Raw genomic sequence first — 23,141 nt, 5'->3', positions numbered from 1 at the left:
TTCTGCGTTGGCAGGTCATCCGGCAATTTTTGCTACCAGGGATTTGGTGGCTAGGTCCTTCTGGTGGCCTTCCCTGTCTCGGGACGTGCGTACTTTTGTGCAGTCTTGTGATGTTTGTGCTCGGGCCAAGCCTTGTTGTTCTCGGGCTAGTGGATTGTTGTTGTCCTTGCCTATTCCTAAGAGGCCTTGGACACACATCTCTATGGATTTTATTTCTGATCTCCCTGTTTCTCAGAAAATGTCTGTCATCTGGGTGGTGTGTGACCGTTTTTCTAAGATGGTTCATTTGGTGCCTTTGCCCAAGTTGCCTTCCTCATCTGAGTTGGTGCCTCTGTTTTTTCAGAATGTGGTTCGGTTGCATGGTATCCCGGAGAATATAGTTTCTGACAGGGGATCTCAGTTTGTGTCCAGATTTTGGCGGGCGTTTTGTGCCAGGATGGGCATTGATTTGTCTTTTTCGTCTGCATTTCATCCTCAGACGAATGGCCAGACGGAGCGTACTAATCAGACCTTGGAGACTTATTTGAGGTGTTTTGTGTCTGCTGATCAGGATGACTGGGTCACCTTTTTGCCGTTGGCAGAGTTTGCCCTTAATAATCGGGCCAGTTCTGCCACTTTGGTTTCCCCTTTCTTTTGCAATTCAGGGTTCCATCCTCGTTTTTCATCTGGTCAGGTGGAATCTTCGGATTGTCCTGGAGTGGATACTATGGTGGACAGGTTGCATCGTATTTGGGGGCAGGTGGTGGACAATTTAAAGTTGTCCCAGGAGAGGACTCAGCATTTTGCTAATCGCCATCGTCGTGTTGGTCCTCGTCTTCGTGTTGGGGACTTGGTGTGGTTGTCTTCCCGTTTTGTCCCTATGAGGGTCTCTTCTCCTAAGTTTAAGCCTCGGTTCATCGGTCCTTATAGGATTTTAGAAATTCTTAACCCTGTGTCTTTTCGTTTGGACCTCCCAGCATCCTTTGCTATCCATAATGTTTTCCATCGGTCGTTATTGCGGAGGTATGAGGTGCCAGTTGTGCCTTCTGTTGAGCCTCCTGCTCCTGTGCTGGTTGAGGGTGAATTGGAGTACGTGGTGGAGAAAATCTTGGACTCCCGTGTTTCCAGACGGAGACTTCAATATCTGGTTAAGTGGAAAGGCTACGGTCAGGAGGATAATTCTTGGGTTTCAGCTTCAGATGTTCATGCCTCTGATTTGGTCCGTGCCTTTCATAGGGCTCATCCAGATCGCCCTGGTGGTTCTTGTGAGGGTTCGGTGCCCCCTCCTTAAGGGGGGGTACTGTTGTGATTCGGTTATTTGGCTCCCCCAGTGGTCGCTTGTGGTACTGGTGTCTTTGAGCTTTTCACCTGTTTCTATCAGGATGTGGGAGTTTCCTATTTAGCCTTGTTCCTCAGTCATTCCAATGCCGGCCATCAATGTAACCAGAGTCTTTCTGTTGCATGTACCTGCTCCCAGTCTGCTGACCAGCTAAGTTGGACATTTCTGTCCTTTGTCTATTTTTGTATCTTTTGTCCAGTTTGCACTTATGTGATTCTCTGCAGCTGGAAGTTCTTGTGGGCTGAAATTGCCACTCCGGTGCCATGAGTTGGCACATGAGTTTAAGGTAATTTCAGGATGGTATTTGATAGGGTTTTGTAGCTGACTGCGAAGTCCACTATTGTATCCTTCTGCTATCTAGTTAGTGGGCCTCGCTGTGCTAAATCTGCTTTCATACTACGCTTGTCCGTTTTTTCTATGCTTCTGATGTTCCCCTGCCATTGGGAACCATAACAGAATCGCTGCCATACAATCAGATCACTACGTAGCTGTGCGGAGATCCTGATTCTATGGTGAGGCTGCTTCACGCCTCTCGTGGCAAGTATCAACCTCCGGGAAAAGATTCTGCCCATCGGCATTATCTTGCAAGCAAAATTCAAACAGCCGAGGAGGGATTGCATCTGAACTAAGGAAACCTTACCGACCAATAAGCAGCCCGCAATCAATTCTAACAGCTTCGCGATCTTATTTTGGGCAACCTAAATTCCATGGAAACCGAATCGATTTCGATTCCCAGGAAAGTAATTACCATAACAGGGCCGATCGTTTTTTCCGGGGACAAGGCAATGCCAAAAAAGGACATGACCTCCTTAAATTTATTCAGGGCCTGGGGATTCTGAATTTGCTGGACCCACTAGCAAAAAATCATCAAGGTAGTGCGTAATTGATGACAAGCGTGTGACCTCTCGGGCAACCCATTCCAGAAATGTGCTGAACATTTCGAAATAATGGCAGGAGATTGAGCAACCCATTGGGAGGAATGTGTCGTAGTAATACCCTCCTCGACCATGGCGCCTAACAAATGGTAGCAGTCCGGATGCACCGGAAGCAGGCGGAAAGCGGATTCAATATCCGATTTGGCCATAAGGGTCCCTGGACCAGCTGCTCTGACCATTTCAACAGCTCTGTCAAAAGGGATGTACGTCAATGCGGTGTCATCACTCGGAATGCCGTCGTTCACCGACCTGCCTTTGGGGTAGGACAAATGGTGAATTAGCCGGTATTTTCCCTGTTTTTTTTTGGGAACTATGCCCAAAGGGGAAACCCGTAGATCATAGAAGGGGAGGGCATTGAAAGGACCCCGGAAACGTCCTGCTTGAATTTCCTTGTTCAATTTTTCATATAATATAGCGGGGTAGTCCCTTGCAGATTTTAAATTTGGGGCCAACTGGGGTTTGTCCGAAAAGACGAAAGGGATGAAAAAACCGAAAGAAAAGCCGAAATGGAGCTGGGCCGCAGCCGGCTTATTGGGGTACCTGCCCAACCACGGTTCCATGTTTTTTACGCTCACCGGTGTCATGTGGCTCACCCCCTGAGGGTGCCTTACTATTGTTTGATTTTTGGGAGGGTCGAGTGCATTTGGCTGCCGAATGGGTACCGCCGCAAACGGAACATTCGTGTTTATATTTGCACAAGCCGTAGAATTTGCAGTGGCCCTCATTGAACAGCCAACACTTGCCGGGTCTCCGTATAACCGCCGACCCGGCACTGGTGTTCGCGCCGGCGGATGAACCGGGAAAGGGCTGCAGGGTTTTTTGTGCCATCATCAAACGTAACCATGAATCAGTGGCCTTCACCCCTCACCCTAAATGTGGGTTGACGGCTAGCCGACGGCGGAAATCCTCGTCGTATTTCCACCATGCGGACCCGCCGTGGGCCTTGTATGAGCTGTATATGCTGTCCAAGTAAATGAATAGCTCGGAGCATCGCTCCGGGTGATTCTCGCCCATCACGCAGCCCAGAACCGCAAAAGCCTGTAGCCAATTGTTAATAGTTTTGGCTACCTTAGGCTTCCTGTCATAGATCTTTTCACCCACACGTCTCTCCTTGTCCACCGAGTGCTGCTCGGTGGACACGAGCGACCAAATGTCGATGAACTCATTCGCCCAAATTTGTTCTTTAACGCTAATGTCCAAGTGTGAGCCTAAAGGTGGGACACCGCAAAAAAGTCCATCCTTGATATGTCTGGGCGGGGAGGAGGGGAGGGTTTGGGTGGCGCGACCGGTTGCAGCAGCCTGGGATTCACGAAAATCCTGCCGCTGCCCGTGTTGAATGGAATCACTGTGTCTGACAAATTTATACTATTACCCCTGTCCCCTCCCCAGGCCCCCGTAAAGGGGTACTCACCGGTTTGCATATTGGAGTCCGGACGGCTCTGCTCTTGGGTTTCATGATTGGTGGCACTCCGCCTTTCCGCTCGGGACTTGGACCTGTGGCGAGACGATAAACGCCGACGGGACCTGCCCGATGAACTATCCGACGTAGATGGAGAACGCCATCTTGATGCCCTAGACCGTCTGCTGCGACGGCTGGATCTGGACCTGTTATAGTGCCCCCTACTACTGTAACGCTCCCTATGTCTCTTCCGGCGACGGCGACAGTTTCCGGACGACGATGAAGAGGAGAGGCTGCGCGCAGAGCGGTTACCCGCACTCTGTCCACTGACCAGAGCCGGGGTGCCAGCAACCTGCGAAGGAGGTCCAACACCGGTTGCCACCAGCGATAGAACTGCTGGGGCCCTCTGATGTTCTCCTGCTGCCGTTTGCGATGGAACCATTTGCCCCCCAGGAATTTGCGAAGGAGGTGCTGTAAAAATCAAAGGGCATGAGGGGAAAGGAGATTCCCCTCTAACACCTGCTTTGCAAGCCCCAGCTTGTGTCCCCAACACTGAGGAGGTACCTATCTGCTGCTAATAACACCTCCTATCCTCTCCCTACATTATTGCTAATATCTCCCCTTGTCTGTGGGGTCGGTGGGATAATGTCCTGTGACTCTCCTGCCCCATTCTCTGTCCCCCCAGCCTCCTGAGAGGAGGAAGATGACCCCTGCGCTCCCCCATAGTCGCGGCTGGTATCAGCCCTGTCCCCGATCCTGTAGCTAAAAGTTGGGGCTGTAAGCTTCCTCCCCTAGATGCAGTGCCTGCCGAGTACGAAGCACTGCTATGCGCAGAAACTATCCCTTCCTGTGCCTGCAAAAACACCGATGCCACCAACCGCTGTCCGGCGCCCGCGTGTGAGGAAGCACGCGCACTAGAGCCGCGCGCTCTCCTTTTCAAATGCACTGGCAGGCTCAGGCGAGCCGGCGGTCGGGTGGCTCTGCCAGAACGCCGCCCGCCCGACGGCATCGCTCGCTCCGCCGCAGGGAGGGAGCCGCTCCCGGCCAGCAAGGCCGCTAGCCAACCGCTGCCCTCCCTGCTAATCTTGTCTCTCACCGCTTCCTGGAGTGGGTCCATTTCTCCGGCAGCCCCTACCAGGTCCGGGTTCTGAATGAGGAACCGGAAGCCGCGTCCAGCGCGACTGTCCCTCCTCCAAGACAGGCCACACCCATCAACGCGTGGCCAATCACAGCCCCGGACGACGTCACCCTGTGGGAGACCGGGTGTAGCCATGCAGGGGCCCGACAGTCAGGGGACAGCGGGACTGCCGCAGTGTCCCTCAGATCCCTTACCAACCATTAAGGGTTCTGGCTCCTATAGACCAGTTAGACGCTCCTAATCAACTCGTTACCTGCATTAAATACAGCTGTCATAGTCACCTTTATAAAAAAACTTCTGTCCACAGACTCAATTAATCAGTCAGACTCTAACCTCTACAACATGGGCAAGACCAAAGAGCTTTCCAAGGATGTCAGGGACAAGATCATAGACCTGCACAAAGATGGAATGGGCTACGAAACCGTAAGTAAGATGCTGGGTGAGAAGGATACAACTTTTGGTGCAATAGTATGTAAATGGAAGAAATACAAAATGACTGTCAATCGACATCAATCTGGGTCACCATGCAAAATCTCACCTTGTGGTGTATCCTTGATCATGAGGAAGGTGAGAGATCAGCCTAAAACTACATGGGGGGAACTTGTTAATGATCTCAATGCAGCTGGGATCACCAAGAAAACCATTGGTAACATATTACGCTGTGAAGGTTTAAAATCCTACAGTGCCCGCAAGGTCCCCCTGCTCAAGAAGGCACATGTGCAGGCCCTTCTGAAGATTGCCAATGAACACCTGGATGATTCTGTGAGTGATTGGGAGAAGGTGCTGTGGACAGATGAGACACAAATTTAGCTCTTTGGCATTAACTCAACTCTCGCCGTATTTGGAGGAAGAGAAATGCTGCCTATGAGCCAAAGAACACCATTCCCACTGTCAAGCATGGAGATGGAAACATTATGTTTTGGGAGTGTTTACCTGTTAAGGGCACAGGACTTCATGGGAGAATGGATGGAGCCATGTACCATAGAATCCTGAGTGACAATCTCCTTCCCTCCACCAGGACATTAAAAATGGGTCATGGCTGGGTCTTCCAGCAAGACAATGACCCAAAACATACAGCCAAGGCAACAAAGGAGTGGCTCAAAAAGAAGCACATTAATGTCATGGAGTGGCCTAGCCATTCTCCAGACCTTAATCCCATAGAAAACTTATGGAGGGAGTTGAAGCTCCAAGTTGCCAAGCGACAGCCTCAAAATCTTAATGATTTAGAGATGATCTGCAAAGAGGAGTGGACCAAAATTCCTCCTGACATGTGTGAAAACCTCATCATCAACTACAAAAGACGTCTGCCTGCTGTGCTTGCCAACAAGGGTTTTGCCACCAAGTATTTAATCATATTTGCCAGGGGGATCAAATACTTATTTCTCACTGCAAAATGCAAATAAATTTATATAATTTATACAATGCTATTTCTGAATTTTACTTTTGATTTCTATCTCTCAATGTTAAAATTAACCTACCCTTAAAATTATAGACTGTTCATGTCTTTGTCAGTGGTCAAACTTACAAAATCAGCAAAGGATCAAATACTTATTTCCCCCACTGTATCTAAAGAGCTCCTGTGTATAACTGCCCCTGGTGGAATATTTGTATTAGTACTGTGGTTGTTCCTAACGATCAGTATGGTGGTGGTACTATTTAGTAACCAATGTTTATGTTGGTAATATTTGGTCATGGCATTATGTAGTGATTCTTTTCACTTCTATGTGATATTATTGATGTATTGGTCTTGGTATAGTGGATATTATTTATCTACAAGATGGTGGTACTATTTATGCATCATGTGGTAATAATATATGGTCACTGCGTGATGGCATTATATGCCTTTGTATAGTGATATTGGTCTTGGTATTGGAAATGTACTCAATAACAGTATAGTGATCATAATACCTGTTATTTATTAACAGTATGACTATATTTTCGAATGAATATTTTTTCAGTGATCTTACAATTCCCTCCAAAGACCATACTGATGACTAGGGGGCCCTCATTACGGGTGGAAGAAAGGCTATTCTGGCAGCTAAATAGGAAATGGTACTTTACAGTTAGAACAGTCAGACTGTGGAATGTACGACCACAGGAGTTAGTAATGGCAGACACTATAACAGCTTTTAAAAAAAGGTCTGGATGATTTCCTTGATACACGTAACATTGCGGGTTACAGTTAAATTAGTGTCGAAATGTACAATTGGTGGAGAAAGGTTGAACTTGATGGACCTAGGTCTTTTTTCTACCTATGTAACTGTAGATGTCTATAAATTAAGCTATGTGTAATAATGAGAAATTACAAAATTATTAAATAATAATGAAAAAGTATTGCGCACGCTTACTGAAATTTATTTAATACTTCATACAAAAGCCTTTGTTTGTGATGACAGCTTCAAGACGCCTACTGTATGGAGAAATAAGTCACATACATCGCTTAGATGTGACTTCGGCTCATTTTTCCACACAAACACTCTTCAAATCTTTAATGTTCCGTGGACTCCTTCTGTGAACTTTGAGCTTTAGTTCCTTTCATAAATTTTTTATTGAATTGAGGCCAGCTGATTGGTGGGGCCACTCTAGCACCTATATTTTCTTACTCTGAAACCAATTTTTTTCTCCAGAAGCAATTGAGAGTTTCCTTGATTGTGTGGTGGTAGATGGCAGCAGATTTTTATCAAGAATATCTCGGTACATTTGTTCATTCATCCTTCCTTCCAATTATGTGAAGTTTGCCAGTGCCATATGCTGAAAAACAGCCATACACCATGATGTTCCCAACACTATGGTATTTTTGGGGTGATATGCAGTACCTTTTGGCCTCCAAACATAGTTTGAATTATGATGACATCCAAAGAGTTCAATTTTGATCTTATCGGACCAGACTATATTCTCAAAGTATTTCACAGGTTTATCTAAATGTTGTTGAGCAAACTTTAAATGCGCTTGAACATGATTTTGATTCAGCAATGCAGTCTTGCGTGGTGAGCATGCATACAGGCCATGGAGCTTGAGTGCAAAACTTATAGTTATCTTTGAAACAATTGTACCTGCTGATTCCAGGTCTTTCTGTAGCTCTGCAAAGATGGTCCTTGGTTCTTGAACAACTCTTTTATTAATTATTTTCACTCCTTTGTCTGAAATCTTGTGGAGGAGCACCTGGTCATGGCTGGTTTATGGTGAAATGATGTTCTTTCCACTTCTGGATTATAGCCCCAACAGTGCTCACTGGAATTTTCAGGAGTTTAGAAATTCTTCTGTAACCAATGCCATCAGTATGTTTTGCAACAATAAGGTTACAAATGTTTTGAGACAGCTAACTGGGTTTACCTATCATGAGATGTTTCTTGTTTCTTGGTAATGAAACACCTTTTTATAGGCAATTAGTTGAACTAGCTGATGTTATTTTTCAATGAGTGTCAGGATTGCTTTCTAATTATTGACTTCAGCTGGTGTCATGACTTTCCATGGATTTCGGCATTTCTCTTTCTTCATGTGTTCAATGCTTTTTTTCCTGTGTTATTTCTCATTATTGCACATAACTTTATTTCTGGACATCTGTGGTATAATTCTTTTCCTGGTGTGGATTTGATGGCTTGTTACTGACATCTGGTGAGAATTTAATGTCAATAGCATCTTTAGAAATATATTTACTTGGAAAATTGGTGAAGTGTCCAACACCTGCTGAATATACAGTGCCTTGCGAAAGTATTCGGACCCCTGGAACTTTTCAACCTTTTCCCACATATAATGCTTCAAACATAAAGATACCAAATGTAAATTTTTGGTGAAGAATCAACAACAAGTGGAACACAATTGTGAAGTTGAATGAAATGTATTGGTTATTTTAAATTTTTGTGGAAATTCAAAAAATGAAAAGTGGGGCGTGCAATATTATTCGGCCCCTTTACTTTCAGTGCAGCAAACTCACTCCAGAAGTTCATTGTGGATCTCTGAATGATCCAATGTTGTCCTAAATGCCTAATGATGATAAATATAATCCACCTGTGTGTAATCAAGTCTCCGTATAAATGCACCTTTTCTGTGATAGTCTCAGGGTTCTGTTTGAAGCACAGAGAGCATCATGAAGACCAAGGAACACAACAGGCAGGTCTGTGATACTGTTGTGGAGAAGTTTAAAGCCGGATTTGGATACAAAATGATTTCCAAAACTTTAAACATCCCAAGGAGCTCTGTGCAAGCGATCATATTGAAATGGAAGGAGTATCCTACCACTGCAAATCTACCAAGACCCGGCCGTCCCTCTAAACTTTCATCTCAAACAAGAAGACTGATCAGAGATGCAGCCAAGAGGCCCATGATCACTCTGGATTAACTGCAGAGATCTACAGCTGAGGTGGGGCAGTCTGTCCATAGGACAATAATCAGTCGTACACTTCACAATTCTGGCCTTTGTGGAAGAGTGGCAAGAAGAAAGCCATTTCTCAAAGATATCCATAAAAAGTGTTGTTTAAAGTTTGCAACAAGCCACCTGGGAGACACACCAAACATGTGGAAGAAGGTGCTCTGGTCAGATGAAACCAAAATCGAACTTTTTGGCAACAATGTCAAATAATATGTTTGGCGTAAAGGCAACACAGTTCATCACCCTCAAAACACCATCCCCACTGTCAAACATGGTGGCGGCAGCATCATGGTTTGGGCTTGCTTTTCTTCAGCAGGGACAGGGAAGATGGTTAAAATTGATGGGAAGATGGATGGAGCCAAATACAGGACCATTCTTGAAGAAAACCTGTTGGAGTCTGCAAAAGACCTGAGACTGGGATGGAGATTTGTCTTCCAACAAGACAATGATCCCAAACATAAAGCAAAATCTACAATGGAATGGTTCACAAATAAACGTATCCAGGTGTTAGAATGGCCAAGTCAAAGTCCAGACCTCAATCCAATCGAGAATCTGTGGAAAGAGCTGAAAACTGCTGTTCACAAACGATCGTCATCAAATCTCACTGAGCTCGAGATGTTTGCCAAGGAAGAATGGGCAAGAATTTCATTCTCTTGATGTACAAAACTGATAGAGACATACCCAAAGCGACTTGCAGCTGTAATCGCAGCAAAAGCTGGCGCAACAAAGTATTAAGTTAAAGGGGCCGAATAATATTGCACGCCCCACTTTTCAGTTTTCGAATTTCCACAAAAATTTAATATAACCTATAAATTTAGTTCAACTTCACAATTGTGTTCCACTTGTTGTTGATTCTTCACCAAAAATGTATATTTGGTATCTTTATGTTTGAAACATGATATGTTGGAAAAGGTTTAAAAGTTCCAGGGGGCCGAATACTTTCGCAAGGCATTGTATATATTGTGTGTGTGTATATACAACCCCTGGCAAAAATTATGGAATCACCGGCCTTGGAGGATGTTCATTCAGTTGTTTAATTTTGTAGAAAAAAAAGCAGATCACAGACATGGCACAAAGCTAAAGTCATTTCAAATGGCAACTTTCTGGCTTTAAAAAACACTTAAAGAAATCAAGAACAAAAAATGTGATAGTCAGTAATGGTTACCTTCTCTAATCAAGCATAGGAGAAAAATTATGGAATCTCTCAAGTCTGAGGAAAAAATTATGGAATCACCCTTTAAATTTCCCTACCCCAAAGTAACACCTGCATCAAATCAGATCTGCTCGTTAGTCTGCATCTAAAAAGGAGTGATCACACCTTGGAGAGCTGTTGCACCAAGTGGACTGACATGAATCATGGCTCCAACACGAGAGATGTCAATTGAAACAATGGAGAGGATTATCAAACTCTTAAAAGAGGGTAAATCATCATGCAATGTTGCAAAAGATGTTGGCTGTTCACAGTCAGCTGTGTATAAAATCTGGACCAAATACAAACAACATGGGAAAATTGTTAAAGGCAAACATACTGGTAGACCAAGGAAGACATCAAAGCGTCAAGACCGGAAACTTCAAGCAATATGTCTCCAAAACAGGAAATGCACAGCAAAACAAACGAGGAACGAATGGGTGGAAACTGGAGTCAACGTCTGTGACCAAACTGTAAGAAACCGCCTAAAGGAAATGGGATTTACATACAGAAAAGCTAAACGAAAGCCATCATTAACACCTAAACAGAAAAAACAAGGTTACAATGGGCTAAGGAAATCGTGGACTGTGGATGACTTGATGAACATCATATTCAGTGATGAATCGCGAATCTGCATTGGGCAAGGTGATGATGCTGGAACTTTTGTTTGGTGCCGTTCCAATGAGATTTATAAAGATGACTGCCTGAAGAGAACATGCAAATTTCTACAGTCTTTGATGATATGTGGCTGCCTGTCAGGTAAAGGCACTGGGGAGATGGCTGTCATTACATCTTCAATAAATGCACAAGCTTATGTTGATATTTTGGACACTTTTCTTATCCCATCAATTGAAAGGATGTTTGGGGATGATGAAATCATTTTTCAAGATGATAATGCATCCTGCCATAGAGCAAAAACTGTGAAAACATTCCTTGAAAAAGACATACAAGGTCAATGTCATGACCTGCAAATAGTCCAGATCTCAATCCAATTGAAAATCTTTGGTGGACGTTGAAGAAAATGGTCCATGACAAGGCATGACAAGTTGGAGCCAGATTGATGAAGAGTACTGTTTGACACTCATTAAGTCCATGCCTCAGAGACTGCAAGCTGTTATAAAAGCCAGAGGTGGTGCAACAAAATACTAGTGATGTGTTGGAGTGTTTTTATGTTTGTTTGTCTTTCATGATTCCATATTTTTTTCCCTATGCTTGGTTACAAAAAGTAACCATTACTGACTACCACATTTTTTGCTCTTGATTTATTTTAGTGTTTCTTAAAGCCAGAAAGTTGCCATTTGAAATGACTTTAGTTTTGTGCCATGTCTGTGATCTGCTTTTTTTCTACAAAATTAAACAACTGAATGAACATCCTCCAAGGCCGGTGATTCGATAATTTTTGCCAGAGGTTGTATATATATACTGTATATATACAGTGGGGCAAAAAAGTATTTAGTCAGTCAGCAATAGTGCAAGTTCCACCACTTAAAAAGATGAGAGGCGTCTGTAATTTACATCATAGGTAGACCTCAACTATGGGAGACAAACTGAGAAAAAAAAATCCAGAAAATCACATTGTCTGTTTTTTTATCATTTTATTTGCATATTCTGGTGGAAAATAAGTATTTGGTCAGAAACAAACAATCAAGATTTCTGGCTCTCACAGACCTGTAACTTCTTCTTTAAGAGTCTCCTCTTTCCTCCACTCATTACCTGTAGTAATGGCACCTGTTTAAACTTGTTATCAGTATAAAAAGACACCTGTGCACACCCTCAAACAGTCTGACTCCAAACTCCACTATGGTGAAGACCAAAGAGCTGTCAAAGGACGCCAGAAACAAAATTGTAGCCCTGCACCAGGCTGGGAAGACTGAATCTGCAATAGCCAACCAGCTTGGAGTGAAGAAATCAACAGTGGGAGCAATAATTAGAAAATGGAAGACATTCAAGACCACTGATAATCTCCCTCGATCTGGGGCTCCACGCAAAATCCCACCCCGTGGGGTCAGAATGATCACAAGAACGGTGAGCAAAAATCCCAGAACCACGCAGGGGGACCTAGTGAATGAACTGCAGAGAGCTGGGACCAATGTAACAAGGCCTACCATAAGTAACACACTACGCCACCATGGACTCAGATCCTGCAGTGCCAGACGTGTCCCACTGCTTAAGCCAGTACATGTCCGGGCCCGTCTGAAGTTTGCTAGAGAGCATTTGGATGATCCAGAGGAGTTTTGGGAGAATGTCCTATGGTCTGATGAAACCAAACTGGAACTGTTTGGTAGAAACACAACTTGTCGTGTTTGGAGGAAAAAGAATACTGAGTTGCATCCATCAAACACCATACCTACTGTAAAGCATGGTGGTGGAAACATCATGCTTTGGGGCTGTTTCTCTGCAAAGGGGCCAGGACGACTGATCCGGGTACATGAAAGAATGAATGGGGCCATGTATCGTGAGATTTTGAGTGCAAACCTCCTTCCATCAGCAAGGGCATTGAAGATGAAACGTGGCTGGGTCTTTCAACATGACAATGATCCAAAGCACACCGCCAGGGCAACGAAGGAGTGGCTTCGTAAGAAGCATTTCAAGGTCCTGGAGTGGCCTAGCCAGTCTCCAGATCTCAACCCTATAGAAAACCTTTGGAGGGAGTTGAAAGTCCGTGTTGCCAAGCGAAAAGCCAAAAACATCACTGCTCTAGAGGAGATCTGCATGGAGGAATGGGCCAACATACAAACAACAGTGTGTGGCAACCTTGTGAAGACTTACAGAAAACGTTTGACCTCTGTCATTGCCAACAAAGGATGTATTACAAAGTATTGAGATGAAATTTTGTTTCTGACCAAATACTTATTTTCCACCAGAATATGCAAATAAAATGATAAAAAACAGACAATGTGATTTTCTGGATTTTTTTTTCTCAGTTTGTCTCCCATAGTTGAGGTCTACCTATGATGTAAATTACAGACGCCTCTCATCTTTTTAAGTGGTGGAACTTGCACTATTGCTGACTGACTAAATACTTTTTTGCCCCACTGTGTGTATATATATATATATATATATATATATATATATATATATATATATATATATATATATTTATTTATTTATTTTTTACGGTGGACAAGCATGTCTTCATAGGCTCTGAAAGTGCCACTGGTGGTCCATGTATCTGAGCAACGTGCTGGTGGAGGTGGCCCCAGATCAAAATTTGACCCTGGGGCCCAAAGGACTCACCAGTGACTATTAGCCATGTACTATTCTGCAAATCATTTTACTAGTGCAGTTGAGCTCTTGTAGTTTTGGCTCATGTTAATAAATACCAATATGCAGAGAACTAGGTTCTTTTTGTGCATTAATGTATACCAAATGTTACAGAATATATTAATAGAAAAGTAAATTGAAAACAAACTTTCATTTTTTAGTGCGGTAATTTTCCTTTTCTTAGCACTAGTTATATTTAGCTCTCATATAAACTCTGCTTTAGGCTAGGCAGCTGTTTAATCAGGACCTCAAATATCTAATATTATTGTTAAGCGCCATCAAGTCGGATTGCAGCTCATGGCAGCCATATGAACAGTGTTCCTGCAAAGATCTTATTGGGGTCTTCAGTTGTGTGTTCCTGGTTGTGATTGCAGCCAGCCATTTCCTTTTTGCCTTCTTTTATTTGTCCTTTACAATGAATATTTCTATAATGAGGTTCAGTCTTAATTTGGTCATTGCTGTGCTAGTTAATAGATAAAGCTTGCTTTAGTGGAGGATCTACTTGTTAACCATCCATGGTAGTCTCAGTAGTCTCCAACATCATAGTTTAAATGCAACGGTGTGATTCCTGTTTTACTTTATATTTTACTTTTTACTATATATTTTCATATTTATTAAATGGGGTTCTCTTGTACTTTTACTCACCTATCACAGCTCCAGTACCTGCCTTTCAGGGTTCCTTTTCCAACAATTGTCTCTCTCTGTTCCTGTGCGTGTCGGGTTACTATGATAACCTGGTGCGCTCTTCTGAGGTCACACTTCTAGGCCTTATTGGCTAACTCAGTAGTAGAGTGGAGGTCAACTACCTGAATACTCAGGCCACCTAAGTATCTCCATTGATTCATACTGTGGTGGCTCCTGACTTACCAAGTTCTGCTATGTACCTGAGCTCGGCTACCCTACCAAAGTGTGCATCCTGATATAACCAATTCTGCTAAATTGCTGAATTCTGAAGTAATATAGCTGAGTTGAGTAGTTTAGGAGACTCACTTTGGTGATGATGCCAAACCAGTGAGTGAGTATCGTGATCTCTTCAGCTCTGCCACATCTCTGATCCATCTCTGCTGTGCTGTTTACTCAACTCTGCTTCAATGGTCTTCCAACACTGTCTGTGTCTCCAAGCTTCTACAACCTGGGTTGCTCCAACCCATTAACCTCCAAGTATCACCATCCATCATATGTCTGTGCTGCATTCCATCTGCTCTTCTGAACCAAAGGCCTTGAGGATTATCTTCAGCATATATGTTGGAGAAAATGTTTGGTATATGTGCCATTCTTACCAATACAAACGCCTCCTCCTAATTCTTCATTTCAAAGAAATAGAAAGTTAGTGAAAAGGAAAAATAGTGAAAAAATATAAAATCATTAAGGAGATTATATTCCAGTCGCTTAGAACCCTCTATGCCTAATGTTGACTGAAATTGCAAAATTCAACACTGAAATCTTCTGTGTGATGTGAGGGATGTGAAGTGTTTAGAGAGGAAAGGTCTCATTCAGATTTTGAACCAGATCCAGAGGCCTTTAGCTATGCCACTGCTACTTCACATCCGAAAACATATTTTAGCTGCACTTATCCTGCTCAGATGTCAGCTTCTATTATTAGTACGTTTTGTGGTCAGAAGCAAAATAAAAAAATAAAATAAAAAAATACTAAGCCAGTGTGTTCTCCATTGCAGCTGTGGTGGTCAGAAATAAGAAGTGATCTCTCAGCTTTGGCTTTTGCCGGGTTTCCCTCAAACAGCTGCCCTAGCAAAAAACCAAAGTATAAGTCTAGACAATGTCATTTTTATGTATGAACATGTCTGTGTGCACAAACATCTGTGTGTTACAATGTGCCATCCACAAGAACCTGTCTGCTCAGTTCACAATCAGACTCATTGTTGTGTTCTCTGGCTCCATTCTGATAATTGTTTAGAGTTTGAGACAATCACTCAGACAATTATTGAATTCCTTTCCTCATATTCACACACGAGTATTATGCAGAGAAAGGCAATTCTTCACATTTTACATTGGCTACAGTTTGATGCAGTCCAGGGTATATCCATCCCAAAGCCATAAAAAGCCAGGAGGAAAAATGTGACACATGGTTCTAATTTCATTTTAGAAATGGTTTAGAATATAATAACATTTCTGCATGTGATGTTTGTTCTCTAACTACATTTGTTGTGTTGGTAATGAATGGTAGTAGTACTGTTCGTCTCATCAGTGAGCATGAAGTCAAATACAAACTTGTTTTTAAATGCTCTTAGGCAGGAGAAAAACATTTCTGTTCTGTTCATACTGAGTTTTTTGTCATATATTTTTCAGAAAATCCATCTAAAAAAATAAAAAACTGCTTTCAATGTTCTCTAAATACTTTTTCATGTGCATTTTTAAATAAAAATCCAAGTAAAAAATTGAGTGTGACTATACCCATAGAAGCCCAAGGTAACACCTAAGCTATTTGATATTAATCTCATTTAGCCCAGTGGCATCAAGCAATGCTACCAAGCAGCAGTCTGTTATATTGTTTGCCTCATTCTAGCGGTAATGTTGGTGAGTGGGCCATTGTATCTTCATTGGTGTTTTTCAAGAACACGAAGTGTAGCCAACAGCATTGTAAGAGACTTATGACTGGTGTTGTTCACCCCCGCAATGCACATTTCGCCCCCTGATGAAGAAGGGCGAAACACGTGGGACAGCTTAATACCAACAGCAGTGTAAATAAGCGCTTTATCTTATATTTATTATCAGCCCTTTAGGCAGTTGGTTCAATTTAACTATTGGGGAAGTATCATCCCTGATTTATTTGGAAATACACACTGCCCTTCTGCTTCATATTAGCACATCTTGCATAAGACTTGTTTGGTATATTTGATTATATGTCCCCACATATTATGGCAGCATCATGTTTTTAAATTAATATATTTATGTCATACTATTTTATGCAATAAAGTTATTTTGGGCATAATATACTCTTTTGTTTAGGCGTGTTTTTTCTCATGGTCTTTGGTTTAAAGTGGTTATTTATAGTTTTGGCGTTTAACCCCTATTATTATTATTTATGTGTATTTGTATTGTGAAACCTGCTTTGTATAACAGATTTAAAGCAGACTTGGATTTAAAGGGAACCTGTCACCACGTTTTTGGAAGATGGGATAAAAATAGCGTTAAATAGGGGCAGAGGTGGGCGTTACATTAGTGTGTGTGTTATGCGTTTATTACCCACCTAAGTTGCAGAAATAACTTTGCAAAGTCTCCGTTTTCGCCTGTCAATCAGGCTGGTCAGGTCGCATGGGCGTTGTCTTCCCCCAGATTTGGCGTAGTTTTCCGTTGGTGGCGTAGTGGTGTGCGCATGCCCAAAGTCCGGAATCCTCTTCCAGGGGATTTAAAATAGCGCGGTGTTCGTTATTGCATTGGTGATCGGTGGGCGCGGCCATCTTCCTTTGGCCGCGCGTGCGCAGAAGCGGTGCTCTGCTGGCCGCGGCTTCAGGAAAATGGCCGCCGCGATATCCATCTGCGCACGCGCGGCATCCCGCGGCCATTTTCCTGAAGCCGCGGCCAGCAGAGCGCCGCTTCTGCGCACGCGCGGCCAAAGGAAGATGGCCGCGCCCACCGATCACCAATGCAATAACGAACACCGCGCTATTTTAAATCCCCTGGAAGAGGATTCCGGACTTTGGGCATGCGCACACCACTACGCCACCAACGGAAAACTACGCCAAATCTGGGTGAAGACACCACGCCCATGTGACCTGACCAGCCTGATTGACAGGCGAAAACGGAGACTTTGCAAAGTTATTTCGGCAACTTAGGTGGGTAATAAACGCATAACACACACACTAATGTAATGCCCACCTCTGCCCCTATTTAACACTATTTTTATCCCATCTTCCAAAAACGTGGTGACAGGTTCCCTTTAAGGATGTGCTGTTCAACTTTTTTTTTTTTTTTTGAGAAGCACCAACAAATGGTCAAAGTTGGGGACAATAGATGCAGTGGTGGGCCAAGGAAATTTACTGCCACAGATGAAAGACATAGCACTGTTGAACTTCTTCCAGTTTTGAAGGGAAGTAAGCATGCTATCAGCTCAGAACTGGCAGCAACCAGTGGGATCCAGCTAAACCATATACTGTTCAGTGAAATATGTCCTGAAGTGGTATTTATGAGAGAGTTGATCACAAAAAGCCATACCATCAACATAAAAACAAGAAATAGAAACATAGAAATATATATATATATATATATATATATATATATGTATATATATATATATATATATATATATAAGTGAAAAAATTGGAACAGCATCAAATTACTACCTTACAAGGCATGCAGAGCTCTTCCGACCAGCAATCCAATGGTCAAAAAGTAATAAACTCAAAAAAAGGAAAAGCAGCACAAAATAATTGAAAAAAAGTGGACTTTAATGCCTGAATGGCGTGGCAACGTTTCGGATGTGTTAGGCCGGCGTCACACTTGGCGTAAGACAATACGCCACGTATTATACGTCCGTACTACGGCCGTAATACGGAGAAATGTTCCCAAAATATTGATCCGTAGTCAGGGTGTGTCAGCGTATGTTGCGCATGGCATCCTCCGTATGTAATCCGTATGGCATCCGTACTGCGAGATTTTCGCGCAGGCTTGCAAAACCGACATCTAATGGATTTATGTGCTCAAATGTTCGGAAAAACATATATACAGTATATATATATATGTCATTGAGACACATATATATATATATTCTGTATTTAGATTTCATTCAGCGCGATATCTGTGAACAGCCGGTAATTCAATTGCCGGCTTTTCATTTCTCCTGCACAAACCCGACATGATATGAGACATGGATTACATACAGTAAACCATCTCATATCCCCATTTTTTTTGCATATTCCACACTACTAATGTTAGTAGTGTGTATGTGCAAAATTTCAGCGCTGTAGCTGCTAAAATAAAGGGTTAAATGGCGGAAAAAATTGGCGTGGGCTCCCGCGCAATTTTCTCCGCCAGAATGGTAAAGCCAGTGACTGAGGGCAGATATTAATAGCCAGGAGAGGGTCCATGGTTATTGGCCCCCCCGTGGCTAAAAACATCTGCCCCCAGCCACCCCAGAAAAGGCACATCTGGAAGATGTGCCTATTCTGGCACTTGGCCACTCTCTTCCCACTCCCGTGTAGCGGTGGGATATGGGGTAATGAAGGGTTAATGCCACCTTGCTATTGTAAGGTGACATTAAGCCAGATTAATAATGGAGAGGCGTCAATTATGACACCTATCCATTATTAATCCAATAGTACGAAAGGGTTAAAAAACACACACACACATGATTTAAAAGTATTTTAATGAAATAAACACAGCGGTTGTTTTAATAATTTATTGCTCTCTCAATCCATTTCCAGGCCCTCGCTTGGCAAAATAATAAACGCACAAGATACATACCCTCAGCTGAACCGTCACATCCCACGAAGTAATCCATCTGAAGGGGTTAATTATTTTACAGGCAGGAGCCCTGCTAATGCAGCGGTGTGCTCGTGCTTGTAATTCCCCGGCGAATGAATGAAATGTAGGTCATTGACCTACATTTCCTTCAGTCGCGGTGATGCGCCCCCTGGTGGATGTCCTCATATGACCTGGAGCGTGGGAAAAAGTTCCCAGGCTGCAGTTCATGAGAACATCCAGCAGGGGCACATCACCGCGACTCAATGTAAGTACAGATCCAGCTTTCCTTTCAGCACCCGGGGATTACAGGCACGAGCGAGTGGTTTATCGCAGCTCGTGCCTGTAATATTAGTTAACCCCTTCAGATGGATTACCTCGTTGGACGTGATAGGACATCAGAAGGTATGTATCTTGTGCGTTTATTATTTTGCCAAGCGAGGGCCTGGAAATGGATTGAGAGAGCAATAAATTATTAAAACAACCGCTGTGTTTCTTTCATTAAAATAATTTTTAATAATGTGTGTGTGTGTTTTTTAACCCTTTCATACAATTGGATTAATAATGGATAGGTGTCATAATTGACGCCTCTCCATTATTAATCTGGCTTAATGTCACCTTACAATAGCAAGGTGGCATTAACCCTTCATTACCCCATATCCCACCGCTACAGGGAGTGGGAAGAGAGTGGCCAAGTGCCAGAATAGGCGCATCTTCCAGATGTGCCTTTTCTGGGGTGGCTGGGGGCAGATGTTTTTAGCCACGGGGGGGCCAATAACCATGGACCCTCTCCTGGCTATTAATATCTGCCCTCAGTCACTGGCTTTACCATTCTGGCGGAGAAAATTGCGCGGGAGCCCACGCCAATTTTTTCCGCCATTTAACCCTTTATTTTAGCAGCTACAGCGCTGAAATTTTGCACATACACACTACTAACATTAGTAGTGTGGAATATGCAAAAAAAGAGGGGATATGAGATGGTTTACTGTATGTAAACCATGTCTCATATCCTGTCGGGTTTGTGCAGGAGAAATGAAAAGCCGGCAATTGAATTACCGACTTTTCACTAACACCGCTGCGTATTTCTCGCAAGTCACACTTCCGGTCCGTGTGTAATCCGTATTTTCCTCGCCCCCATAGACTTTCATTGGCGATTTTTTTGCGCAATACGCTGACAAACGCAGCATGCTGCGATTTTGTACGGCCGTAGAAAGCCGTATAATACTGAACCGTAATATACGGCTGATAGGAGCAGCCCCATTGAGAATAATTGTGCCGTATGTAATGCGAGTTTTACGGACGTAGTTTCTGCGCTCTTACGTCCGTAAAACTCGCCAGTGTGACGCCGGCCTTATCCTTTGTCAAGCAATGAATACAAGGGTGAGACCACATTTTATATCCAACACATACATATCTCATTAGAAAATCATTAAATATAATAAAGTCAATAGTATTAAACAGTGTTTATTACATTTAATGATTTTAATGACTTTTTTTTCAATTATTTTGTGCTGCTTTTCCTTTTTTTGAGTGTATATATATATATATATATATATATATATATATATATATATATATATATATATATATAAATATACTGGTCAAACAAATAAAGGGAACACTTGATCAACACAATTTAATGCCTCAAAATTATATAAAAATGTGTACAGGTGGGTGCAAGTGCTGAAAAAAAGGGTGTTTTGCGTATTTGGCTGCAAACAGGGCAACACCACAAAGTTGTCAAACATCAAGCATATAGAGAAAACAGTTTGCGCCTATACATACCCTTTGTACTTAAAAATTATATATAAAAACATTTATCAGTCCCCTGGAACAAAATTTGGTGTAGATACAGTCTGCAAATGAAAATCCACTGGGTTAAATGCGGATTTTAACTATTCACGCACATAAAATATACTCCAGATAACAAATGTTAGTTTTTACCTTTTTTAGGGGAGGTTGGAGTCCGGGGTAAAGTTACTTGATACCTCTTCCTATCCTCCTCAGATTCGTATAGTAGTTGGTGTGTGGAATAAACACACACACTGCAGCAGCTTCAGGAAACAGCCGAATCTTCAGGAACACTAGGAAGAAGGCTAAGGGAACGTCTGTTACCGGCCGGAACAGCGTTCCTGAAGATTCGGCTGTTTCCTGAAGCTGCTGCAGTGTGTGTGTTTATTCCACACACCAACTACTATACGAATCTGAGGAGGATAGGAAGAGGTATCAAGTAACTTTACCCCGGACTCCAACATCACCTAAAAAAGGTAAAAACTAAAATTCTTGCTGTTGTGCAACATGTAGATATTATAGGCAAGTATGGAGTGCAACTGGAATATTTCACTCAGTGATACCTAGGATGTGGTATTTTGGTGTTCCCTTTATTTTTTTGAGCAGCACGCACACAAGCAAACACACACACACTTGTGTGCAAATTTTACGCAGCTGTAGAAAAAATGCTTAGCTGTCCAGTGTGTTGTTTTATTGGTGATCATCAGTCTTCCTTGGAGGGGTGTGCATACAGAGGTAGCTTTAGGATAGTGTTTTGAATTGCCCACTTGTCTCGTAAGCCCAGAATGAACTGAGATTTAAAGGAAAATGCAAAGGTTACACTGAATCTTTTCCCACAATATAGTAAATGACAATATGCTCAGTTCCCTCTGCTTGATAACATGCTACCCACAGATCAGACTACATGGTATATACAGTATTGTGACAAAGTCACTGGCAAAGTGCTGGAGGGGAAATACATTTCACTGAGGCTAATAGCTTCAGTGATTTGAAATCCAGACGTTTCCTCCATCACATTATGTGTTGAGAGGGGTTAATCGGTTATTTTAAGGGCTGGGTTTTTGTAGACAACCATAGAGCGGGTGGGATGTTGTCCACCTTATCTCCACCCCGGGGTGTGGTCAGGGGTTTAAATAGCATTCAGAGGCATTGAGTGTTCAGTAGGGCTAGAGATAGGAACTCCAGCGCTTGGTTGTCCTGAAAAGGAAAATCTGAACCAGTGTGTGTTTGTTCTCTTGAGTGAGCGAATCCCCACAACAACACATACTGTTAAGTTTTGTTTTTCCTTAGGCCAGAAAATGTGTGTTTATTTTTGCTAACTCTGCACTGGCTTATGCAGTATCTTTAAATAAACCAGTGAGAGATTTAAAGAAACAGCGTTCCAGTGTCTACCTCCGTGTGAGCCGATATACCACAGTTGGTGCCAAAAGTAAGGGTAATTTCCCCAGGGATCTATTACAACATAAATATACATGTGTATATATGTATTTATATAGATGTATATACTCGAGTATAAGCAGAGGCACCTACTTTTGCCACGGAAAACTGGGTAAGCTTATTGACTCGAGTATAAGCTGGGTATGAATTGTCCCCTCATCCCTGTCCAGGTATGCATGGCTCCCCCTTTCCTGTCCTGGTATGAATGCCTCCACGTCCCTGCCCCTGTCTGCATGCTTCCCCTGTTCCGTCCCTGTACGCATGCCTCCCCTGTTCCATCCCTGTATGCATGCCTCAACCTTCCCTGTCCTGGTATGAATGCCTCCCCCGTTCCATCCCTGTTTGCATGCCTCCTTATCTTCTATCCCTGTGTGCATGTTTCCAATTAAAAAAAAAGCAAAAAAAAAAATCATACTCACCTACCTGCGCTCCCTCGGTGCTGGCACAGCATCTCGATCCGGCCGCCGGTGCCTGCCTGCAGCTCTTCCTGCCGAGCAATCATGTGGTACCGCTCATTAACGTAATGAATATGCGCTCCACGCCTATGGGAGCGGAGACGCATCCATATTCATTACCTTAATGAGCGGTACCACGTGATTGCTCAGCAGGAAGAGCTGCAGACGCCGGCAGCCAGAAAGAGATGCAGTGCCAGCACCGAGGGTGCGCAGGTAGGTGAGTATGATGTGTATGCCAGATCCTGGCACCCGCTGCTCCGCTGTACCCCCTCCTCCGCCAGCATTCTGTTCAGTGACTCGTGTATAAGCCGAGGGGGGCGTTTTCAGCACACAAAAAATTTGCTGAAAAACTCGGCTTATACACGAGTATATACTGTATATATATTCTCCGTTAAATTGAAATTGTAACACCAAGTAGGAAATGTCAT

Source organism: Ranitomeya variabilis, chromosome 3 (genome assembly GCF_051348905.1).
Source record: "Ranitomeya variabilis isolate aRanVar5 chromosome 3, aRanVar5.hap1, whole genome shotgun sequence".
NCBI lineage: Eukaryota > Metazoa > Chordata > Amphibia > Anura > Dendrobatidae > Ranitomeya > Ranitomeya variabilis.
This window is presented reverse-complemented; position numbering follows the sequence as displayed.